The sequence below is a fragment of the Chiloscyllium plagiosum genome, unplaced genomic scaffold (genome assembly GCF_037043375.1).
Source record: "Chiloscyllium plagiosum isolate Xiang-an unplaced genomic scaffold, Cpla_swu_hap1 HiC_scaffold_27, whole genome shotgun sequence".
NCBI classification, from domain to species: Eukaryota; Metazoa; Chordata; class Chondrichthyes; order Orectolobiformes; family Hemiscylliidae; genus Chiloscyllium; species Chiloscyllium plagiosum.
In genome coordinates, this window is record NW_028270165.1 from 84,050,901 (window position 1) to 84,071,404 (window position 20,504).

The 20,504-nt window shown below is 47.4% G+C and overlaps 2 protein-coding genes and 1 pseudogene across 3 annotated transcripts in view; 2 read left to right on the forward strand and 1 right to left on the reverse strand.

Moving 5' to 3' along the window:
• Positions 1 to 20,504, reverse strand: part of LOC148144770 (uncharacterized) — a 392,813-nt gene that overhangs the window by 277,713 nt on the left and 94,596 nt on the right. The window lies entirely within an intron of this gene.
• Positions 77 to 18,806, forward strand: LOC148144777 (uncharacterized; annotated as a pseudogene). Its single transcript, XR_015751620.1, has 3 exons — positions 77 to 211; positions 3,190 to 4,424; positions 17,834 to 18,806. The product of XR_015751620.1 is annotated as an uncharacterized LOC148144777 (transcript).
• LOC148144778 (uncharacterized) overlaps positions 143 to 20,504 on the forward strand; it is a 33,685-nt gene continuing 13,323 nt past the window's right edge. The window contains exon 1 of the mRNA XM_087975110.1: positions 143 to 211. The gene's annotated coding sequence lies outside the window, so the exon portion shown is untranslated. The remainder of the gene's footprint in view (positions 212 to 20,504) is intronic.

Sequence of the window (20,504 nt, forward strand, 5' to 3'; positions counted from 1 at the left end):
CGCTGTGCGCATGCGTGCGGTGAGGCAAAGTTACTGAGTGTGGGAGAGGAATGGCGCCGGCGGCTGTCGGAACAGGAGCCGCTGGAAAAGCTGAGCAGGTCCGGCAGCGCCTGTCCAGAGAAATCGAGGAGGCATTTCGGGTCCGGTGATCCTCCTTCAGAACAGGACCAGGTTTCAGAAACATCCCGGGGAGAGGAGACAGTGAGACAGGGTAGGATTGGGAACCGCGGGAGGAGGGAGACTGGGGAGTTTATAAACTCCGATGGGGAGGCCTGAGGCCGCGAATAAAACCTCCCCAGGCCCACTTCACCACCGAAGGAGCTCTCGTGTTGCCCGGGTAACAGGGCGCCATCTTTGTAAGGATAAGGTGCATGTTGACTTGGGGCGGGGAGCGCGGGCGGCCATCTTGGTGAGGGCACCATTAGCTGTCATTTCCGGGAGAGAAGTGACAGTTGGTGTCATTCAACTAGAATTTCCTCATTTCACTCTGAGAGACCTGGCCCTGAGCTTGGTTTGTGTGGCCTTAAAACAGGAAAAAGGGAGTGGGAGGGAGAGAGACATCTAGAATGACACGAAGGCGGACTGTGAATTTGAGGTGAATGAATCTGATCATTTGTGGAGCTGGAACAGAAACTGGGTACTTCCAAGACTGCAGTGACCAGGAGAGCATTGATGTGTTGATGTTATTTTCAGTTTGTAGACAGGAGAAAAGAGAACGCCAGGAGTGGAGGAAAGACATGATGAAGATGGATTTGAAATTCAATGCAGGAGGAGGGATAACTTGAGCCAGCACCCAGCCCATATCCCTCCGAACCCTTCCTGTTCACATACCCATCCAGATGCCTTTTAAATGTTGCAATTGCACTAGCCTCCTCCACTTCCTCCAGCAGCTCATTCCATACACTTACCACTCTGCATGAAAAATTGCCGCTTACATCTCCTTTAAATCTTTCCCCTCTCACCCGAAACCTATGTTCTAGAGTTATCAACTACCCCAATCCAGCAAGAAGACTTTGTCTATTTATTCTATCCGTGCATCTCATCATTTTATAAACCTTTATAAGGTCACCCCTCAGCGTCCGACTCTCCACGGAAAACCGCCAGCATGTTTAACTTCTCCCTATAGCTCAAATCTCTCAACCCTGGCATCATCTTTGTAAATCTTTTCTGAATCCTTTCAAGGTTCATACATCCTTCTGATAGGAAGGAGACCAGAATTGCATACAGTATTCCAAAAGTGATCTAACCAATGTCCTGTACAGCTGCAACATGACCTCCCAACTCCTGTACTCAATACTCTGACCGATGAAGGAAAGCATACCAAACACCTTCTTCACTATCCTATCTATCTATGACTCTACTTTCAAGGAGCGATGAACCTGCACTCCAAGGTCACTTTGTTCAGTAACACTCCATAGGACCTTACCATTAAACAGTTCTGCTAAGATCAGCCCAAGATTTTCCAATTGCATGACCTCAGACCATAGTTTGGGGTGTGGGTTACCAGCACAGGGATTTGTAAACTTTTAATCCCATCAGTTTCCCCAACACCACTTCCCCACAACTGCTCATTTCCTTCAGTTCTGCTCTCATTGGACCATGTGTTCCCCAACATGGGATGTTACCTGTGTTTTGATAGAAGCAACATATGTGGTTAATTGGTCTGCCATCTCTTTGTTCCACATGAGAACTTTGCCTGTTCTCATTGTTATTGTTTTCTCTAATTTTATTTTCCTCTTCACATACCCCATTTTCCCCTTTTGACCAATCCTTTTGTTGAAACCTGAACTGCTCCCAGTCTTCAGATCTGCTACTTTATTTTGAGCCAATTTGTACGCCACTCCTTTGGATCTAGTCCTATCCATCATGTCCCTTGTTAGCCGTGGCTGTGTCACCTTCTGTGTTTTATTTTTTCAGACAGAAATGGACAACTGTTGCAGTTCCTCCAGGTGCTCTTTAAATGTTTGTCATTTCTTTCAAAAATGTTCCTTCATTTGTTGTGGCCTGTTTGTGCCGCTGCCATTGTAATTTCCTTGCTTTAGATTTAAGCCCCCAGTCTCAGAATCACTCTTTTCCTCTCCATTTTAATGGAAAGTTCTCTCACTCAGTTCTTCACTCTTCCGCAAGAGGCCTCTTACAGCTACATTGCCAATTATTCCCTTCTCATGAAGAAATTAATATTTTGGAATTAAATTGCCATTGTTCAGCAGAACCATAGCCACTTTTGGAAGGTTGTGTGCAGTTCTGGTCTCCCTCCTATCAGAAGGATGTTGTGAAACTTGAAAGGGTTCAGAAAAGATTTACAAGGATGTTGCCAGGGTTGGAGGGTTTGAGTGATAGGGAGAGGCCAAACAGACTGGGGCTGTTTCCCCTTGCGCGCTGGAGGCTGAAGTTGATAAAATCATGAGGGGCATGGATGGGGTAAACAGTCAAGGTCTTTTCCTTGAGATGGGATACTCCAGAATGTAAGGGTAATAGGTTCATGGTGGGCAGGTGGGGTGGGGAAGGGAAGGTTTAAAAGGGACGTAAGGGGCAACGTTTTCATTCAGAAGGCGGTGTGTGTAAGGAATGAGCTGCCAGAGGAAATGGTGGAGGCTGGTGCAATCACAACATTGAAAAGGTATCCGGATGGGTATATGAATAGGAAGGGGTTAAAGGAAAATGGGCCAAGTGCTGGCAAACGGGCCTAGATTGTTTCTGGATACCTGATCGGCATGTTAACTTTCTCTCTGGTGTCGGTGTCAATACCTTGATGTCTCCTTTTCTCCCCCTTCCTGGGGATGTTAACCATTTCATGTCTCATTATTCGTCAAGAAGCTGCATTGCAGGTTCACCCTGAATTGACACAGTATTTGTTTCCCAAAATCAGACCTGTTCAGTCTCAGCAGTATTCCAATATTGGGAAAGATATCAACTTTCAGGTGGAGTTATCCAAAATTCAGAGAGATGTCAGACTTGACATTTTTGCTTTTCTGCCCCTGTAAGATCCTGAATCAGCACCTTCAGGAGAATTAGCGCAGAGTGAGAACAGAGGGGGGGAGAGAGAGAGAGAGAGAGAGAGAGAGTGGGATGATGCTTTCAATTTTGTGGAGTAACAAAAGAAAAAAACGTTTTGCAGAAAGTAGAGTTGCTTGTTCTGAATTTCTACTCTGCACTGACAGTGATGATTTTTGTAATCTCTTTTTACAGATTATTTGAAGATCTGAATTTGGAAGTTTCAAAATCAACAGATGAAGGGCTTATGCTTGAAACATCGACTCTCCTGCTCCTCGGATGCTGCCTGACTTTTCGACACTGAGTGTCCAGTGTCTGCAGTCCTCACTTTGATGTCAATGTCGGACAGTCACTCAATCCATTGGGAACGCAACAATTTTCAACTGTGATTCTGTGAGAAGGAGCAAAGCTTTTTGGTTCCTGTTTCTGTATGTTTTCAGAATCAGTGGGACTGGATGAGAGACCGTACTGTTGCAGTGCACTGAGTGTGGAGCCAGAAATAGTTATACAGCCTGGAAAGAGGGATTCATGGCAGGGAGGGGCTCTACACATTTTTGTGCGTAGTTTTGGCCATGGAAAAACCTGAGGGATCCCACCCTGTAGAGAAACCATGTAAGTGTGGTGACTGTGGGAAAAGTTTCCATTTCCCATCTGCCCTGGAGACTCATTGGCGCACTCACACCGGGGAGAGGCCGTTCCCCTGCACAGAGTGTGGGAAGGCCTTCAGCAATTCCTCTGACCTGCTGAAGCACCAACGAGTCCACACGGGGGAGAGACCCTTCAGCTGTCCCGAATGCAGGAAGGGCTTTACCCAGGCCTCCAGTCTGCTGACCCACCGGCAGGTCCACACCGGGGAGAGGCCGTTCCTTTGCACCGAGTGCAGGAAGGCCTTCAGCAATTCCTCAGCCCTGCTGAGGCATCAGCGGGGCCACACTGGGGAGAGGCCCTTCAGCTGCCCTGAGTGTGGGAAGGTATTTAGCAATTCCTCCGCCCTGCTGAGGCACCAGCGGGTCCACACGGGGGAGAGGCCCTATAGCTGCCCCGAGTGCGGGAAGGCCTTCAGTAATTCCTCCGACAGACTGAAGCACCAGCGGGTCCACACTGGGGAGAGACCCTTCAGCTGCCCCAAATGCGGGAAGGGCTTTACCCATGCCTCCACCTTGCTGACCCACCGGCGGGTCCACACCGGGGAGAGGCCCTTCACTTGCCCCGAGTGCGGGAAAGCCTTCAGCAATTCATCCGACAGACTGAAGCACCAGCGGGTCCACACTGGGGAGAGACCCTTCAGTTGCCCTGAGTGTGGGAAGGGCTTTACACAGGCCTCCACCCTGCTGGCCCACCAGCGGGTCCACACTGGGGAGTGGCCATTCACCTGCTCTCAGTGTGGGAAGGGATTCACCCGCTCTTCCCACCTGCAGAGGCACCAGCGAGTTCACGTGCCATGGCAGGGGGATCGAAGGAGCAATGGCAGAGTCCCATTATCGACTGGACCCCTGGGTTTGAATCCCGTCGTGGCAGATGGCGGAATTGGAATTCGGTCAGAAGTCTGGAGTTCGGAATCTAACGATGAAACCATTTTTGGGGGCGGGGGCGTGAGATCCCCCATCTGAATCACTCATGCCCTTTTTAGGAAAGGAAACTGCCTTTGCAGGAAAGGATTCACTCAGTTGTCCCAGCTGCATCCTTTACCCGGGTGGTCTACATGTGACTCCAGACCCAGAGCAGTGTGGTTGACTCCCCCACCTGCAGAAATGAACAGGGAGAAACTCACTTGGATACAGGGTCTGGGTTGAAATTGCTGAGTGAGGCAATACTTCCTACGGGTTAAGGCTGTACCAAGGATCCAATTACAAAGGGACAACTTGGTGCTGACTAATAGTAAAGAAAGTGGGGGGTGGGGAGACTGTGTACTCTTTGACCATGAACTGTTTTTTAAAAAAAAGCTACTTTTTCTACACCTTTTTGCTGGGGGAATCTGAAGCTGTAGTAAAGTTGGGTCTTGATAAAGGTTACCTGAACTTACTGCTGGCTCAGACTCTCATTGAAAGCTTTGAGGTCCAAGAGGATTTTTGTTTTAAAGCTGCTCATTTCTTCCAGCCTCCTGCACTAAGTTTCTAATGTCGTGAATCAGATGGAGCAGTGAATGAGTAGCTAGTAATATTAGAAATTGTAAATTTTTAAGGAGTACAGGTACTGCATCGTTTCATCAGCATTGTAAAGTTTACTGGCAGCACCGGGAGGGGTGGGCTGCCTTCACGAGAAATGATGTGGAGGAGCCAGAGATGGACTGGGTTGGATCAAGTTAAAAAATCACACATCAGGTTATAGTGGTTTATTTGGAACCACTAGCTTTCGGAGCGTTGCTCCTTCATTAGGAAGCTGTGGAGCAGGATCATAAGACAGAATTTATAGCAAAAGATCACAGTATAGTGCAACTGATCGGATATATTGAACAAACCTAGATTGTTGTGAAGTCTTTTGTCTTTTAGAATAGATTGCAAGTTTTAGTTCATTAATGTGTAATCCCAGAAAGTCTTTGAAGTCAGATTCTCGAGATGACTTAAGGTTTTATATAAATAGGTTTCATCTCAGTTCAGACAATAATGAAATGTGTGAGGTTTGAGTCTGTCTGTATCCCAATCTTGAATCAGACTGGTTCTATTTCCAAAGTAGGAATTTACAAATATTACATGTATCAACTGCCTGCAGGTTGTGTGCTTTTTGATCAAAATTGAATATATCTGCAAATGCAAATTCACCCCATAGACCTGTGCATGCATGAGAGAGTGTGTGTGCATGAGTGCGTGTGTCTGTTTGCGTGTGTGCATGCTTGAAGCGTGAGTGTGATGGAGGAGAAGCCTGTGAGAGGGTGTGAGTGTCTCAGAGAGAGCATGTGTATGAGAGGTATGAATAAAAGCGAGGGGTTTCATTTTGCTATAACAAGGAAGGGCAGGATTTGTATAGTTAATGATAGGGCCCTGGGTTGCGTTGTAGAACAGAGACACGGTGGGTTTCAGGTACATTGTTCTATGAAAGTTGCATCATTGGTAGACAGGGTGGTTAAGAGGCGTTCATTACACTTGCCTTCATTGTTCACAGCGTTGTGTATAGGAGTTGGGACATCATGTTGGTAAGACCACTTTCAGAGTACTGAGTACAGTTTTTTTTGCCCTGTTATAGCATGTCGGAGAAATTTGCCCAATAAGTTAGAGATCACAAAGTGAAATTGACAAACACTTTATTACAAGCAATGTCACTGGAAGAGAAACTGACTAGACTGACACAGAATTGACAGTCTGTACAGGTAGATCAGAATTTCTCTTCTAAGAGCTGAGGATGAGACCAGTTTTTATAATAATGCTGTACGATAAGGCTGATTAAGAAATGGGGAATATACAATGTATCTGGAAATGGAGTAATCTCGTTACAAGGATGCTAATTGGAAACAGTTATTGGATGAATGTCCTGTTCCTTCACACAGTGTAACATCCTGACTATCGATGGTTCCATTCCTCTTCACAGGTAGGTGTTAACTTCTCCTCTGAAGTGGTGAGGTGCTTCCATTTCTTGTTCTGGAAGCAAGTCCTTGCTGGTGCCTCTCTGTCTGACCTGCTCTTTGTGTGGCTTTGGTATTGTTGGGTTGTGAAACTGTCCTTGGGGCTTTGAGATACCTGTGGTGCTCTGTCATTGTTAGTGAGGTTGAAGTGCATTCCTTTGTCCGTGTGTGCTGTCTGGTTTGGCTTGCGAGCCTGCATGGGCATTCTGGGTGTTTTAGGTACAGTTTGGCCAATTTTGCTTTTGTGGGCCTATTGTGGGTTGGCAGAGTGGCAGATCTTTTTCCACAATTTCCCCTCCCTTTTCTTTTTGTTTTGCTCAGGGGAGGGACGAGAAGGGGCAATGTAGCCGGAGCCAGGGGAATTGTCGGGTGGGGGTCTTGGTATCAGACAGATAGCTCTCTGTGTCCGAGTCTGGTCCAGGAGAGGCTATTTTAGGGGCAGGGATGTTCTCCCAGTGGATCTGTGCTAGCTGAGTGGTGAGGGGGACAGAGGGTAACAGAATTGTACGTAGGCGTGAACAGCACAGTCGGATAGCCATGGCTAGCACTCTAAGCCTGGCAATGATAGTGATGAGGGCTATCAGTCCCTGCAGTCAGGCTCTGCGCGTGCCCTCTTTCACAGCGAGCAGGTAGTCCAGGGCCATCCTGTTCTGCAGAGTCACAGTACAGATGGCAACAGCCTCCACATTCAGCTGGGCGAATACGTCTGCTGTGGAGTTTGCCACCTCCTGTACTGTGACAGCGAGTTTGTGGGCTTCTACCTGTAACTGTAAGGTTGCAGAGTGGGGTGACATCAGGTAGAGAGCTGCTTCAATGGCAGCGAGGGGTCGTCTGCTGCCTGGCATGGGCTTTGGGAAGGGAGGGGACTGGGAGTGATAAATTAATGGTACCGCATACCCAACATTGTAGCTCCCAGTCCAGGACAGCAGTAGGCTTTGTGGCCACAGATAAAATAGGTGCCATTGTCGGTCTGGAGATGGAGTGTCTGGGTCCCTGTCCAGCTGGTGAGGAAGGTGGTATTCTGGGTGATCTTGTTGAGGACCTGTCGGTTTAAAATGCTGCCTTCTGCAGTGGATCGGCGTGCTGCGGGAGTTAGGAGCAGGGAGTCAGTGCACCGGCTCTAGTCAGCCTCCCATCCAGATGGCTGTGTGTGTTTCAAACAGATGGAACCTGCAGGTGGCCCGTGTGTGTTAGTGTCAGCAATGGTCAGGGCTGGGGGCTCATGGGAGAGGTTGTAGGCCGGGTAAAAGCACCCTTTATATTTTTCCAGGTGGTAACCTGCAGACCTCCAGCGGACTGGACTGTTGCCCCCATATTTAGTCATTGATGGTGGTATTTTGAGTGTGGTAACTTCAGGGGACCTGTCTGGTTCCAGGCACCATTCCACCATGACAGAGATATTTAAGGGGATTGAGGCTAAGGAAATACCCTCCGTGAGAGTGGACAGGGACCTAGTGCAGACCCAGCAGCGGGTTTGATTAAATCGCATACCCATGAGCCATTTTGAGGAAGGTGTTGGCCTGCAAATCACAGTGGATTATGAAATGTGCTGCCCCTTGGGCCTGTTTACCAGCAAGCCACAGTGTGATGGTCAGACAGATCAGATGGTGATGGCTGCCGCGAGCAGCTGGATTCATCCTCTGTGTTTGGAGTGGTGCCTTCCTCTGTGTGGTCCCTGTTCAGAGGTTGTGGAGCCCTCTTGCAGCGGGTGGTATGTGTCCATTCGGGCCATCCTTCCGGTTTCACAGCAGTCCGGATTGTCATCAGGATCAGGTACAGACCTTTCCACCGAGGGGGGAGAGAGAATCTTTTTCTAGTGATTTGATCATGACATAGTCCCCAGGTCAGAACAGATGAATGGGCAATGATTGGGGTGTGGGCAATGCAGCCCTGACCTGGTTGTGTGAGCACTAATGCTCCTGCTAAGGGCCTGGACATACTCTAGTGGGGCCTCTTGTGTCAGAAGCAGGGCTGTGTCTGTGGTGAGTGTCAGGGGTCTGGTGGCAGTGGGCATAGGCTGCCCCATAAGTACTTGAAAAGGGGTGAGCACAGCTGTTCAGTTTGGCTGCGTATGTGTAGCATAGAGGGCAAGTGGCAAGGTGTCTGACCACGTCAGTCCTGTTTTCTGGGTGGTTTCAGTCAGTGTGGTCTTCAGGATGCCATTCATCCGCTCAACCATGTCTGACAACGGATTGGTTGGGGATGGGGTGTCGCTGTGGTATCCCTTGTGCCTCGCTAATGCCGGTCACGAGCTAAGCCGTGAGTGAGTCCCCCTCTCCGTCGTTATGCTACTGGGAACTCCAAATCTGGGGATGACATCCTTGAGGAGCATTTTACTACCATACATGTATCATCCTTTCTTGTGGGAAATGCTTCCATCCATTCGGAGAACATGTCTCTGATGACCAGGATGTACTTGTAACCCTGTATTTGTGTGTGAAGTCAATCTGTAAGAGGCTGAAAGGCCCCTCAGGAACTGGCAGGTACTTGACAACTGGCTTCCCTGCATTGTTCTGCAGGCAGATGAGGCACTGTGACAGCAGGACTTGGGCAGCGGCAGTGAATCCTGGTCCATACCAGGACTGCGTTACAGTGTGTATCATGCCCCTCTTGCCTGTATGGCCAATGCTGTGGGCTGCTAGGGCCAGTGTGTGTAGGTGGGCACTTGGGCAAATGATGTGGCCATCAGGGTGTATTAGCAGGTTGAGGGAAGGAGATTGTGTGGCCCCAGTGCAGGCCCAACTGTCCTTTTCCTGCTGTGGAGCAGTTTCTTGGGTAGCTTGCACAGCCTCCATGGGGTCAGGGAATATGGAAGCCTTCAGGATGTAGATGGTGGGGTGCAGTGCAACTTCCGGGCTGCTGTGTCAGCTGAGGCATTCCCGAGGGTGACCGGGTCAGTGGCTGAGGTATGGGTACGGGATTTGATAATTGCTGGGGCTGAGGGTAACAGGGCTGCTTCCAGGAGATTAGAAATCAGCGTAGCGTGTTGTAGTGGCCTCCCTGCTGACGTGATGAAGCCTCTCTGTTTCCAGAATGTGCCAAAATCGTGGATGACTCCGAAGGCATATCTGGAGTCAGGATAAATGTTTGCTGTGTGTCCTTTAGCAATGACACAAGCCCTAGTGAGTGCAAACAGCTCTGCAGCTTGTGCAGATGTGCCATTTGGCAGTGCAGCTGACTCTAGAACTATGAAAGGAGTGCAGAGGGCACATCCTGCCAGTGTGCAGTGGTCTGAGGGCCTGAAGGATGAGCCATATGTGTAGAATATGAGGTCAGAGTTGTCTAGAGGTGTTTCAGAGAGGTCAGGGCATGGGGCAACGACCTGCTGGACAAGGTCTAAACAGTTGTGTTCATCCGTAATAGTGGTCAGAGTGAGTGGAAGCAGGGTGGTGGGGTTTAGGGCAGGGGCACATTGTAGGGACATGATGGCTTTGGATAGTAAAGCAACCTCATAGCCAATTCTCTGGGTGGCAGTGAAATGTTGCTGCTGGAAATGGAGTAATCTAGTTACAATGATGCTAATCGCAAAACAGTTATCAGAGGAATGTCCTAATTCTCTACACAAAGCAACATTCTGACAGTATCGATGGATCAGGAGCTTCCATTCGTCTTCGCAGGTAGGTGCTAATGTCTCCTCTGAAGCGGTGAGGTGCTTCCATTGTCCTGTCCTGGGAGCAATGCTCTTGCTGGTGCCTCTCTGTCTGACCTGTTCTTTGTGTGGCTTTGGTATTGCTGTGTTGTGAAACTGCCCTCAGGACCTTGTGATAGCTGTGGTACTCTGTCATTGTTAGTGGGTACTTGAGCTGTACAGGTATTCCCTTGTCTGCAAGTGCTGTCTAGTTTCACTTGTCAGCCTGCTTGGTCCCTGCTAAGACATTCTGGGTGTTTTGGTACAGTTTGGCCAATTTTGCTTTTGTGGGCCTATTGTGGGTTGCCAGGGTGGCAGATCTTTTGTTGAAACTTTATTGCTGGAACAGCACAGCAGGTCAGGCAGCATCCAGGGAACAGGAGATTCGACGTTTCGGGCACAGGCCCTTCTTCAGGAATCTGACCTGCTGTGCTGTTCCAGCAATAAAGTTTCAACTTTGATCTCCAGCATCTGCAGACCTCACTTTCTCCTGGCAGATCTTTTCCCACATACAATTACCAGGAATACTTGGAATCCTGAGAAGGATTCAAGTGAATCCTAGAGAGATGTTGCATCCCTTGGACTATTCCCAGAAAGTGAATAAACTATCAAGACTCCAATTAATTGGTAATTTTTATTTGTTTAAAAATGTGAAAACTTAATGAAGAGTTCTCCCAGTTAATCATTGGGTATTCAAATTTCTCTTCAGAATTAAAGATCATAACAAAACTGGGTGTCATTGTGGGATGTTGAATCTGTAGTATGTGCTTGGTAAAATTTGGATGAACAATATTTCAAAGTGAATTTTATCATGTTAAGTACTAAGACTTTCTGGAGAGGAAAGATTTGCCCATGTGTGTTTTGCATTACGTAATCAAGGTCAGTTCAATAAAATATGCAGACAAGTTGATGCTAGAGTTGGGAGCTGTGGCAAAATATCAGAAATAATGCAGGCAGTAGCACGGCAATTAAGGTTAGAAAGTTAGCTAAAAAAATTATAAAAACAGGTGGAAAGTTTTGTCAGCTTTTCTTAAAAAAAAGTTAACAAAAATGAGTCTGGGGATTCAGTAACGGAGGATAAAGAGATGGCACATGAATTGAAAAGAGTTTGAATCTGACTTCACTAGAGAGGATACAAGTAACACCCTGGAACTAGCTGTAAATCAGGAATTGAAAGGGAGGGAGGAACTGAAGAAAATTACAATCACCAAGAATTAGTACTGAGTAAACTGTTGGAACTACGAGCTGATAAGTCCCGGGTATTTGAAGGAATTCATCCTAGACTCTTAAAGAGAAATTAGCGAGTGAAATAAGACCATAAGACATAGGAGTGGAAGTAAGGCCATTCAGCCCATCGAGTCCACTCTGCCATTCAATCATGGCTGATGGGCATTTCAACTCTACTTACCCGCATTCTCCCCGTAATAGTTAATGTATTGGTTTTAATTTTCCAAACCTCATTAGTTTCAGGGATGGTTTCTTTAGATTGGAAAAATCCTTTCTTCAAAAAGGGAGACCGAGAACAGGAAACTGCAGACCATTTAACTTAACATATGTAATGGGGAAAATGTTCAAAGATATTATCAAAGATATTATGACAGGGCGCTTGTATAAGTTCAAGGTAATCAGGCAGCGTGAATGTGTTTTTGTCAATGGGAAATAATGTTGTAATAATTTTTTGAAGAACGGCCTCTCCGTACTGCAACTGAGCTGATGAATCTCCAGTGCCCACAGGGAATGGAATCCCTTCCCTCAGTCCCCACATTTCCACAACTTCTCCGCAGTTCTGGTGACTTTTTGGCTCTGTGTTTCCGATGAACAATTGAAAGTGTGATCACACTCAGGAAACGTGTACAGTCACTCCCTCCTGCGAATAGTGTAATGTTTCTTCAGTCTGTGTGACTGGTTAAAGCGCTGCCCACAGTCAGCTCACAGTCAGACTCTCTCAACAAGGGTAAAAGACGTACAAAGGTTGAGCAGCGAGACAAAATGCAAAAGCAATAAAATGTCGAACCACGGGGAAAACGTATTGTGGCTCGACCCCTTTTTTTTCCTATTGGCATTTGGACACTTAAAATCTGTCAGGAACACCAGCATCCGATAGAGCATACAGCGCGTGTTTGCCGGTGTCAGCAACGCCATGCGCATGCTCGCCGGGTGTCAGCAAAAACACTGGGTATGATCATCGCAGTCCGCACAAAAAGGCGCGCGATCTTCTTTTGATTGACCAATAGGGAGTACAGGAGGACCAGAAGGAGTCTAGTCCTCCTGCCAATCAGAGCCACCCCATTGTCTGAATGCGGAAGTTGGACCCTGAGTTTCTGAAGCTGCTGCTCCTGCTCCTGTTTCTCTGAATGAAGATTGAGCTTCACCCCAGACTGCAATCTCCTTCCTCTGTCCAACATCTGTGAGTACGGCACTCTCTTCTCTCACCACCTTTTCCATTTCTTTTTTTTTCATTCAGGGCTTCAGTTGTTGACTTGCAGCAACTGAAAGGAAAGGCAGTGAATCGGGGTGGACAGACTCTAGAAACGTTGCTCCACGTCTGTGTCGCAATTGGCAAAATAGACATGCAGGAGGCTGGAAGAACAAGCCAGGTCGCATCAGGAGGTGGAGAAATCGATGTTTCAGGTGTAACCCTTCTTCAGGATTGGGGATAGGTGCAGATAAAGAGTGTCCTTGGGGCAGGGTGGTGAATTGGGGATAGGTGAAAGGTCTGACCTGGTTGGTGAATGGGAGGAATAAATCTGGTTCATGAGTGATGAGGGGGAGGAGCTGAGAAGGGAGTCGTTTGGGGGGGGGGGGGGGGGGGGGGGAGAATGGGAAGTGAGGTTATTTGAGACTGGAGAACTCAATGTTGAGTCCTCTAGGCTATAGGCTGCCCAGGCGGAAGATGAGGTGTTGTTCCTCCAATTTGCTGTTTGGTTCATTGTGGTAATGGAGAAGGCCTAAGATAATCTTTTCAGAAAGGGAGGGGGAAGGGGAATTAAAGTAGGTAGTGACTGGGAGGTCCAGTCAACCTCTGTGGACCTGCCTGCGATGCTCAGCAAACCGTTCCCAAGTTTATGCTCAGTCTCCCCAATGTAGAGAAGACCACAATTGGAAAACATGAGAAAAAGAGTACAACAATGTGAAGTTGTGAAAAAGAGCAGAAAGGAAGTGTATTATTTAAATGGTGATATACTGAGATGTGGAGAAAGTGAGATCTGCAGATACTGGTGATTAGAGTCAGTAAGTGTGGCGCTGGAAAAGCACAGCAGGTCAGACAGCATCTGAGGGGCAGGACAGTCGATGTTTCAGGCACAAGGGAATAGGGAATGATATGTGGATGTAGAAAGGGGGCTCAGTGTCTTTCTACACCAGTCACTGCCAGTTGTCAGACAGGTGCAGCAAGCAATCAGCAAGGCAAGTGGTATATTAGCAAGAGGAATTGTGTTCAGAATTGTGGATGCCTTCCTGCAGTTAGTGGTCATTGAATATATTCAAGGCTGAGTTCATCTGAGTTTTGAGCAACAATAAAGTGGATGTTTATGGGAGAAAGCAAGAAAATGTTTTTAAGACAAGTACAGAACAGTTACAGTCATACAGCAAAAAAAACAGACCATTCAGTCCAACTAGACCACGTTGAATATATTCACAAACTAATCTAGTCCCACCTACCTGTGTTTGGCCCATATCCCTCCGAACCTTTCCTATTCATGTAATTAACCAAATGTCTTTTGAAAGTAACATCACTTCCTCTGGACATTCATTCCACACGTGAACTACTGTATTTAAAAAAAAAAAAGCTGCCTCAAGTCTTTTCAACCCCCACCTGAGGGAAATGACACCTGCCATTCACCTCATGTATACTTCTCATGATTTTATAAACCTCTATAAGGTCACTTCTCAACCTCCTGTGCTCCAGTGAAGAAAGTCCCAGCCTATCCACCGAGATGTAGGAAGATTCATATCCAGTTATGGTCTGTTCAATGCTGGTTCAGGCTCCAAAGACCAAATGACCAACTCCTGCTCCCAATTCTCACGCTCTGTGTCCAAAGTTAAAAATCAAAAACACAGGATTATGGTCCAACAGGTTTATTTGGAAGCACTAGCTTTCAGATTGCTGCTCCTTCATCGGGTGGTTGTGAAGAATACCATTGTAAGACACTGAATTTATAGCAAAAGTTTACAGTGGGATGTAACTGAAATTATATATTGAAAAAGACCTGGATTGTTGTTAAGTCTCTCCTCTTTTAGAATAACCATGTTGGTTTTAGTTCTTTCATATGTAAATAGCAAAACCTTTTTTAAAAGTTACATTCCCAATTGGTATCATGTTGTCCCAGATAACGTATTGAAGGTGTGAGTTTCCCTGTGTGAGGCTGTCTGTACCACAACGGTTAGACTGATTCTAATCTTAAAAAATGGATTAACAGAATCTTACTTGGATTCATACAGTTTGTGTCCAGGACAGCAAGAGACCATCAGATATAGGAACAGCAATTAGGCCATTCAGCCCATTGGGTTTGCTCATACCATTCAATTGTGGCTGTTAAGTTTCTTATCCGCGTTCTCCTGCTTTTTCCCCGTAACCCTCGATCCCCTTGATACTCAAGAACCTATCTATCTCAGTCTTACATATCCTCAGTGACCTGGCCTCCACAGCCTTCTGTGGCAGTTAATTCCATAGATTCATTACTCTCTGGCTGAAGACGTTTCTCCTTACCTCCAATGTAAAGGGTCTTCCCTTTACTCTAAGACTGTGCCTCGAGCCCGAGTCTCTCCTCCCAATGGAAAGATCTTCCCAACGTCCACTCTGTCCAGGCCGTTCAGTATTCTGAATGTTTCAATTAGATCTCCCCTGAGTGTGGGCCTGTTAAACAGCATGAACCAGACCCTTCAGGATGAGATACAGCAGGGATTAGGTTCTACAAAGTGAGAAGGGAGGGACAGTGTGTGGGATGGAGATTTTCAGCTTCTCGAGAATGAGAGGAAGCAGAATTCACTATAAATTAGAATTGATCGGATGGACCAATGGGCCAAGGAGTGGCAGATGGAGTTTAATTTAGAGAAATGAGGTTTTGCATTTTGGTCAAGCAATCCAGGCAGGACTGGCACAGTGAAGGGGAGTGTTGCTGAACAAAGAGACCTTGGAGTGCAGGGTCATAGCTCCTTGAAAGTGGAGTCGCAGGTAGACAGGATAGTGAAGAATGTGTTTGGTATGCTTTCCTTTATTGGTCAGCATATTGAGTATAGGCATTGGGAGATCATGTTGTGGCTGTACATTGGTAAGGTGACTTTTGGAATAGTGCGTCCAGTTCTGGTCTCCCTGCTTTCGGAAAGAACTTGTGAAACTTTGAGAGGGGTCGGAAAAGATTTGCGAGGATGTTGCTAGACTTGGAGGGTTTGGACCACAGGGAAAGGTTGAGTAGATCCAGGATATTTTCGCTGGAGCATCGGAGGCTGAGGGGCAGCCTTATAGAGGTTTATAACGAGCATGGATAGGGTGAATATCCAAGGTCTTTTCCCCAAGGTAGGAGAGTCCAAAACTAGAGGGCATATGTTTGAGGTGAGAGGGGAATGATTTAAAAGGGCCCTGAGGGGCAACTTTTTCACGCAGAGGGTTGTGGATGTATGGAACGAGCTGCCAGAGGAAGTGGTGAGGCTGGTACAATTATCTTTTAAATGCATCTGGCTGGGTACATGAATAGGAATGGTATAGAACCATAAGAGCCACATGCTGGCAAATGGGACCAGATTAATTTTGGATATCTGTTTGGCACAGACGAGTTTGACCAAAGGGTCTGTTTCCGTGCTGTATGACTAATTGGCTTCGGTGAAAGCAGGAATCTGGTTGTGAAGACTGGACTTTCAGAGCAACTTTCAAAGATTTTTTGCCCTTACTGGGAGCAGAAGAAATTACAATGAAATATTTGATTTGTGAGAGAGCAACTGAGTGAGTGTGGACATTTGGGATTTTGGTGGAAAGTGGGAATTCATTGCCCTGTGGGGATCAAACCCTCCCTATCCAGTCATTTCAGCTGGTGGATGAGACTCGGCAGTTCATGCAGGCAGTCAATCCAGATAATATTTTATAAATTCCGGCTTTGAAAATAAAACCAGTCTGACTCACGACTGAGATACAGGCAAACTCTGACCTCATACCTTTAATGCATTGTCTGAGCTGAGCTGCCACCTTTTGTTGTAAAGCCTTATGTTATCTTGAGAGGGTGCCTTACAGGAAGTTCTGGGATTTACATATTAATGATACCTGCAATCCATTCTAAAAGATGAAAGACTTAACAATCCAGATTTGACCGATATATCATTTCAGTGGCAGGCCACAAATGTCGTTCCATAAATTCTGTGCCTTATGGTCTTATTCTCCACAACCACCTGATGAAGGAGCAGTGCTCTGAACGGGTCCTTCCAAATAAACCTGTTGGACTATAACCCGGGTTTGTGTGATTTTTAACCTTTACCCAGGTTAGCGTGGATTGACCATGCTAAATTATGCATAGTGCCCAGGGATGTGCAGGTGAGGGTGGATTGCACATGTTAAAGTACCCATCATGCCCAAGGAGGTGCAGGTTTGTGTGGGTTAGCCATGCTAACTTACACATAGTGTCCAGGGATGTGCAACGTAGGGTGGATTGGCCAAGGGGTATGGGCCAAGTGCTGGCAAATGGGACTAAATTGATTTACAATATCTGGTCAGCATCGTCGAATTGGACCAAAAGGTCTGTTACTGTGCGGTATATCTTAATGACTCTGGCTTTCTGCTAACGTTTGCCACGTCTCTTCTGTTCAGTTTCTCTCTGGTGTCTGTGTTAATACCTTGACGTGTCTGGTTATTCCTCAAGCTGCATTCCCGATTCATCCTGAATTGACACATTTTGTTTTGCTTCCCAACATCAGACCTGCTCACTCTCAGTAGTATCCCAATGTTGTGAAAGATATTAACTTTCAGGTGGAGTTATCCAATATGTAAATCTTGACGTTTTTGCTGTTCTGATCCTGAATCAGCACCTTCGGGAGAATTACTTAGAGCGGAGTGAGAACAGAGAGGGGGAGAGGGAGAGAAGGATGTTGCTTTCAATTTTGTGGAATAACAAAAAAGAATGCTCCACAGAAAGTAGAATAGCTTGTTCTGAATTTCTACCCTGCACTGACAGTGATGACTTTTGTAATCTCTTTTTCCAGAGTATTTGAAGATCTGAAGACAAAAGTTTCAAAATGAACAGATGAAGGCCTTATGCCTGAAATGTTGACTCTTCTGCTCCTCGGATGCTGCCTGACCTACTGTGCTTTTCCAGCGCCGCACTTTTCAACACTGACTCTCCCCCATCTGCGGTCCTCGCTTTCACGTCAATATCTGACAGTCACTCAATCGACTGGGACAGCCACGATTTTTGATTACAATTCTGTGAGAAGGAGCAAAGCTTTTTAGTTCCTATTTCAGTACATTTTCATTATCAGTGGGACTGGATGAGAGACCCTACTGTTGCTGCGTACTAGAGTGGAGCCTGAAACAGTTATACGCCCTGGAAAGAGGAACTCACAGCAGTGAGGGGCAGGACATGCGTTTGCTTGTGGCTGAAGCTTTGGACATGGAGAAACCGTGGAAGTGTGGTAACTGTGGGAAAGGCTTCCGTACTCCGTCTGACCTGGAGATTCATCGGCGCATCCACACCGGGGAGAGGCCGTTCTCCTGTCCCAAGTGCGGGAAGGGCTTTACCCAGGTCTCTACCCTGCTTCGGCACCAGCGGATCCACACGGGGGAGAGGCCTTTCAGCTGTCCCGAGTGTGGGAAGGCCTTCAGCGATTCATCCTCCCTACTGACCCACCGGCGAGTCCATACGGGGGAGAGGCCCTTCAGCTGTCCCGAGTGTGGGAAGGCCTTCAGCGATTCCTCCACCCTGCTGAGGCACCAGCGGGTCCACACGGGGGAGACCCCCCTTCAGCTGCCCCGAGTGCGGAAAGGCCTTCAGCCGTTCCTCCAATTTGTTGACCCACCAGCAGGTCCACACAGGGGAGAGGCCCTTCAGCTGTCCTGATTGCGGGAAGGCCTTCAGCTATTCCTACTCCCTGCTGAGGCACGAGCGGGTCCACACGGGGGAGAAGCCCTTCAAATGTTCCGAGTGTGGGAAGGCCTTCAGCGATTCCTCCTCTCTGCTGACCCACCGGCGAGTCCACACAGGGGAGAGGCCCTTCAGCTGCCCTGAGTGTGGGAAGGCTTTCACCCGCTCCTCCCACCTCCGGAGCCACCAGCGACTTCACGTGCCATCGCAGGGGGACTGACAAAGCAACTGCCGAGTGCCGTTATCGACTGGACTATTAACCCAGTTCTGGGATCTGTTGGGTTTGAATACCACTGCGGCAGATGGCGGAATTGGAATACGGTCAGAATCTAACGATGAAACCATTTTCTGTGGGTGGGGGGGAAGGGGAGAGAAAACCCCAATCTGATTCACGCCCTTTTTAGGGAAGGGCACTGCCGTTGTGGGAAAGGATTAACTCAGTCGTCCCAGCTGCATCCTTTATCTGGTTTGGCCTACACGTGACTCCAGACCCACAGCAGTCTGTTTCACTCCACACTGCCCCCGTTCCCGGCCCCACGGGTTAAGGCTGTACCAAGGATCCAATGAAAAAGGGACAACTCTGTGCTGACCGATAGTAAAGAAAGTGAGGTGGGGTGGGGGGGCGGGGGAGTGTGTGCGCTTTGACCTTGAGCTATTTAAAAAGCAGCTACTTTCTCTACATCTTTTTGCTGGGGGAGATCTGAAGCTGTAACAAAGTTGGGTCACAATAAAGGTTACCTGAACTTAGTGCTGGGCTCAGACTCTCATTGAAAGCTTTGAGCTCCAGATGGTTTTTTGTTTTAAAGCTGCTCATTTCTTCCAGCCTCCTGCACCAAGTTTCTAATGTCGTGTATCAGGTGGAGCAGTGAATGAGTAGCTAGTATCGTTAGAAATTGTAAATGTTTAAGGAGTCCAGGTACTGCATCGTTTCATCAGCATTGTAAAGGTTACTGGCTGCACTGGGAGGTGTGGGCTGTGTTCACTCGAAACTCTTATCTTTAAAATTGAGAATAGCTAAAATGATATATTCAGAAACATCATTGAAGTCTAAACGCATTTCAATTTTTTAAAAGAGCTGCTGAAATCTTTCTGAAACTTGCACTGGAATATGTGCAGTTAGGCCACAGCTCAGGACAGGCTGTAAGGGGTGAATGACCTATTCCTCACTTTGTGAAATTGGTTTCAACTATGTAGACATAGTTATAGAGTTGTAGAGCCTGAAACAAACCCTTCAGTCCATATCTTAAATGAATCTAGTGACCCATTTGCCAGCATTTGGCCTATGTTCATCTGTACCCCTCCTATTCATATCCCCATCCAGATGCCTTTTAAATTAGATTTTTTTTTTTAGATTAGATTAGATTACTTACAGTGTGGAAACAGGCCCTTCGGCCCAACAAGTCCACACCGACCCGCCGAAGCGCACCCACCCAGACCCATTCCCCGACATTTACCCCTGCACCTAACACTACAGGCAATTTAGCGTGGCCAATTCACCTAACCTGCACATTTTTGGAGTGTGGGAGGAAACCGGAGCACCCGGAGGAAACCCACGCAGACACGGGGAGAATGTGCAAACTCCACACAGTCGGTCGCCTGAGGCGGGAATTGAACCCGGGTCTCTGGCGCTGTGAGGCAGCAGTGCTAACCACTGTGCCACCGTGCCGCCCACAAAATGTTGTAATTGTACCAGCCTCCACCACTTCTGGCAGTTCATTCCATACACGCACCACCCTCTGCGTGAAAATGTTGCCCCTCCGATCCCTTTCCCCACTCACCTTCAACCTCTGCCCCTTTAGTACTGGACTCCCCTACCTGGGGAAAGACCTTGGGTATTCACCCTATCCATGCCCCTTACAAATGTCTATAATTTTAAGGAGGAGAAAATGAGGACTGCAGATGCTAGACATCATTTTCCACCCTCCCCCCCCCCCCCCCCCCCCACTTTATCCCAGTCCCGTGCCTTCAACTCAGCACGCCCTCTTGACCTGTCCATCAACTTTTCAATCTATCAGCTCCACCCACTTCTCCAACCTATCCATCGCCAAACCGTTACTACCCGATGCCTGGAGGAGGAACACCTCATATTCTGCCTTGCAACCCTGCAACCCCACAGGACAAATGTGGATTTCAACAGTTTCCTCACCTCCCCCACTTTATCCCAGTCCCAAGCCTCCAACTTGGCGCTGCCCCTTCTGACCTGTCCATCATTTTTTCCTATCTATCTGCACCATAACCCCCTCCGAACTATCATCTTGCCACC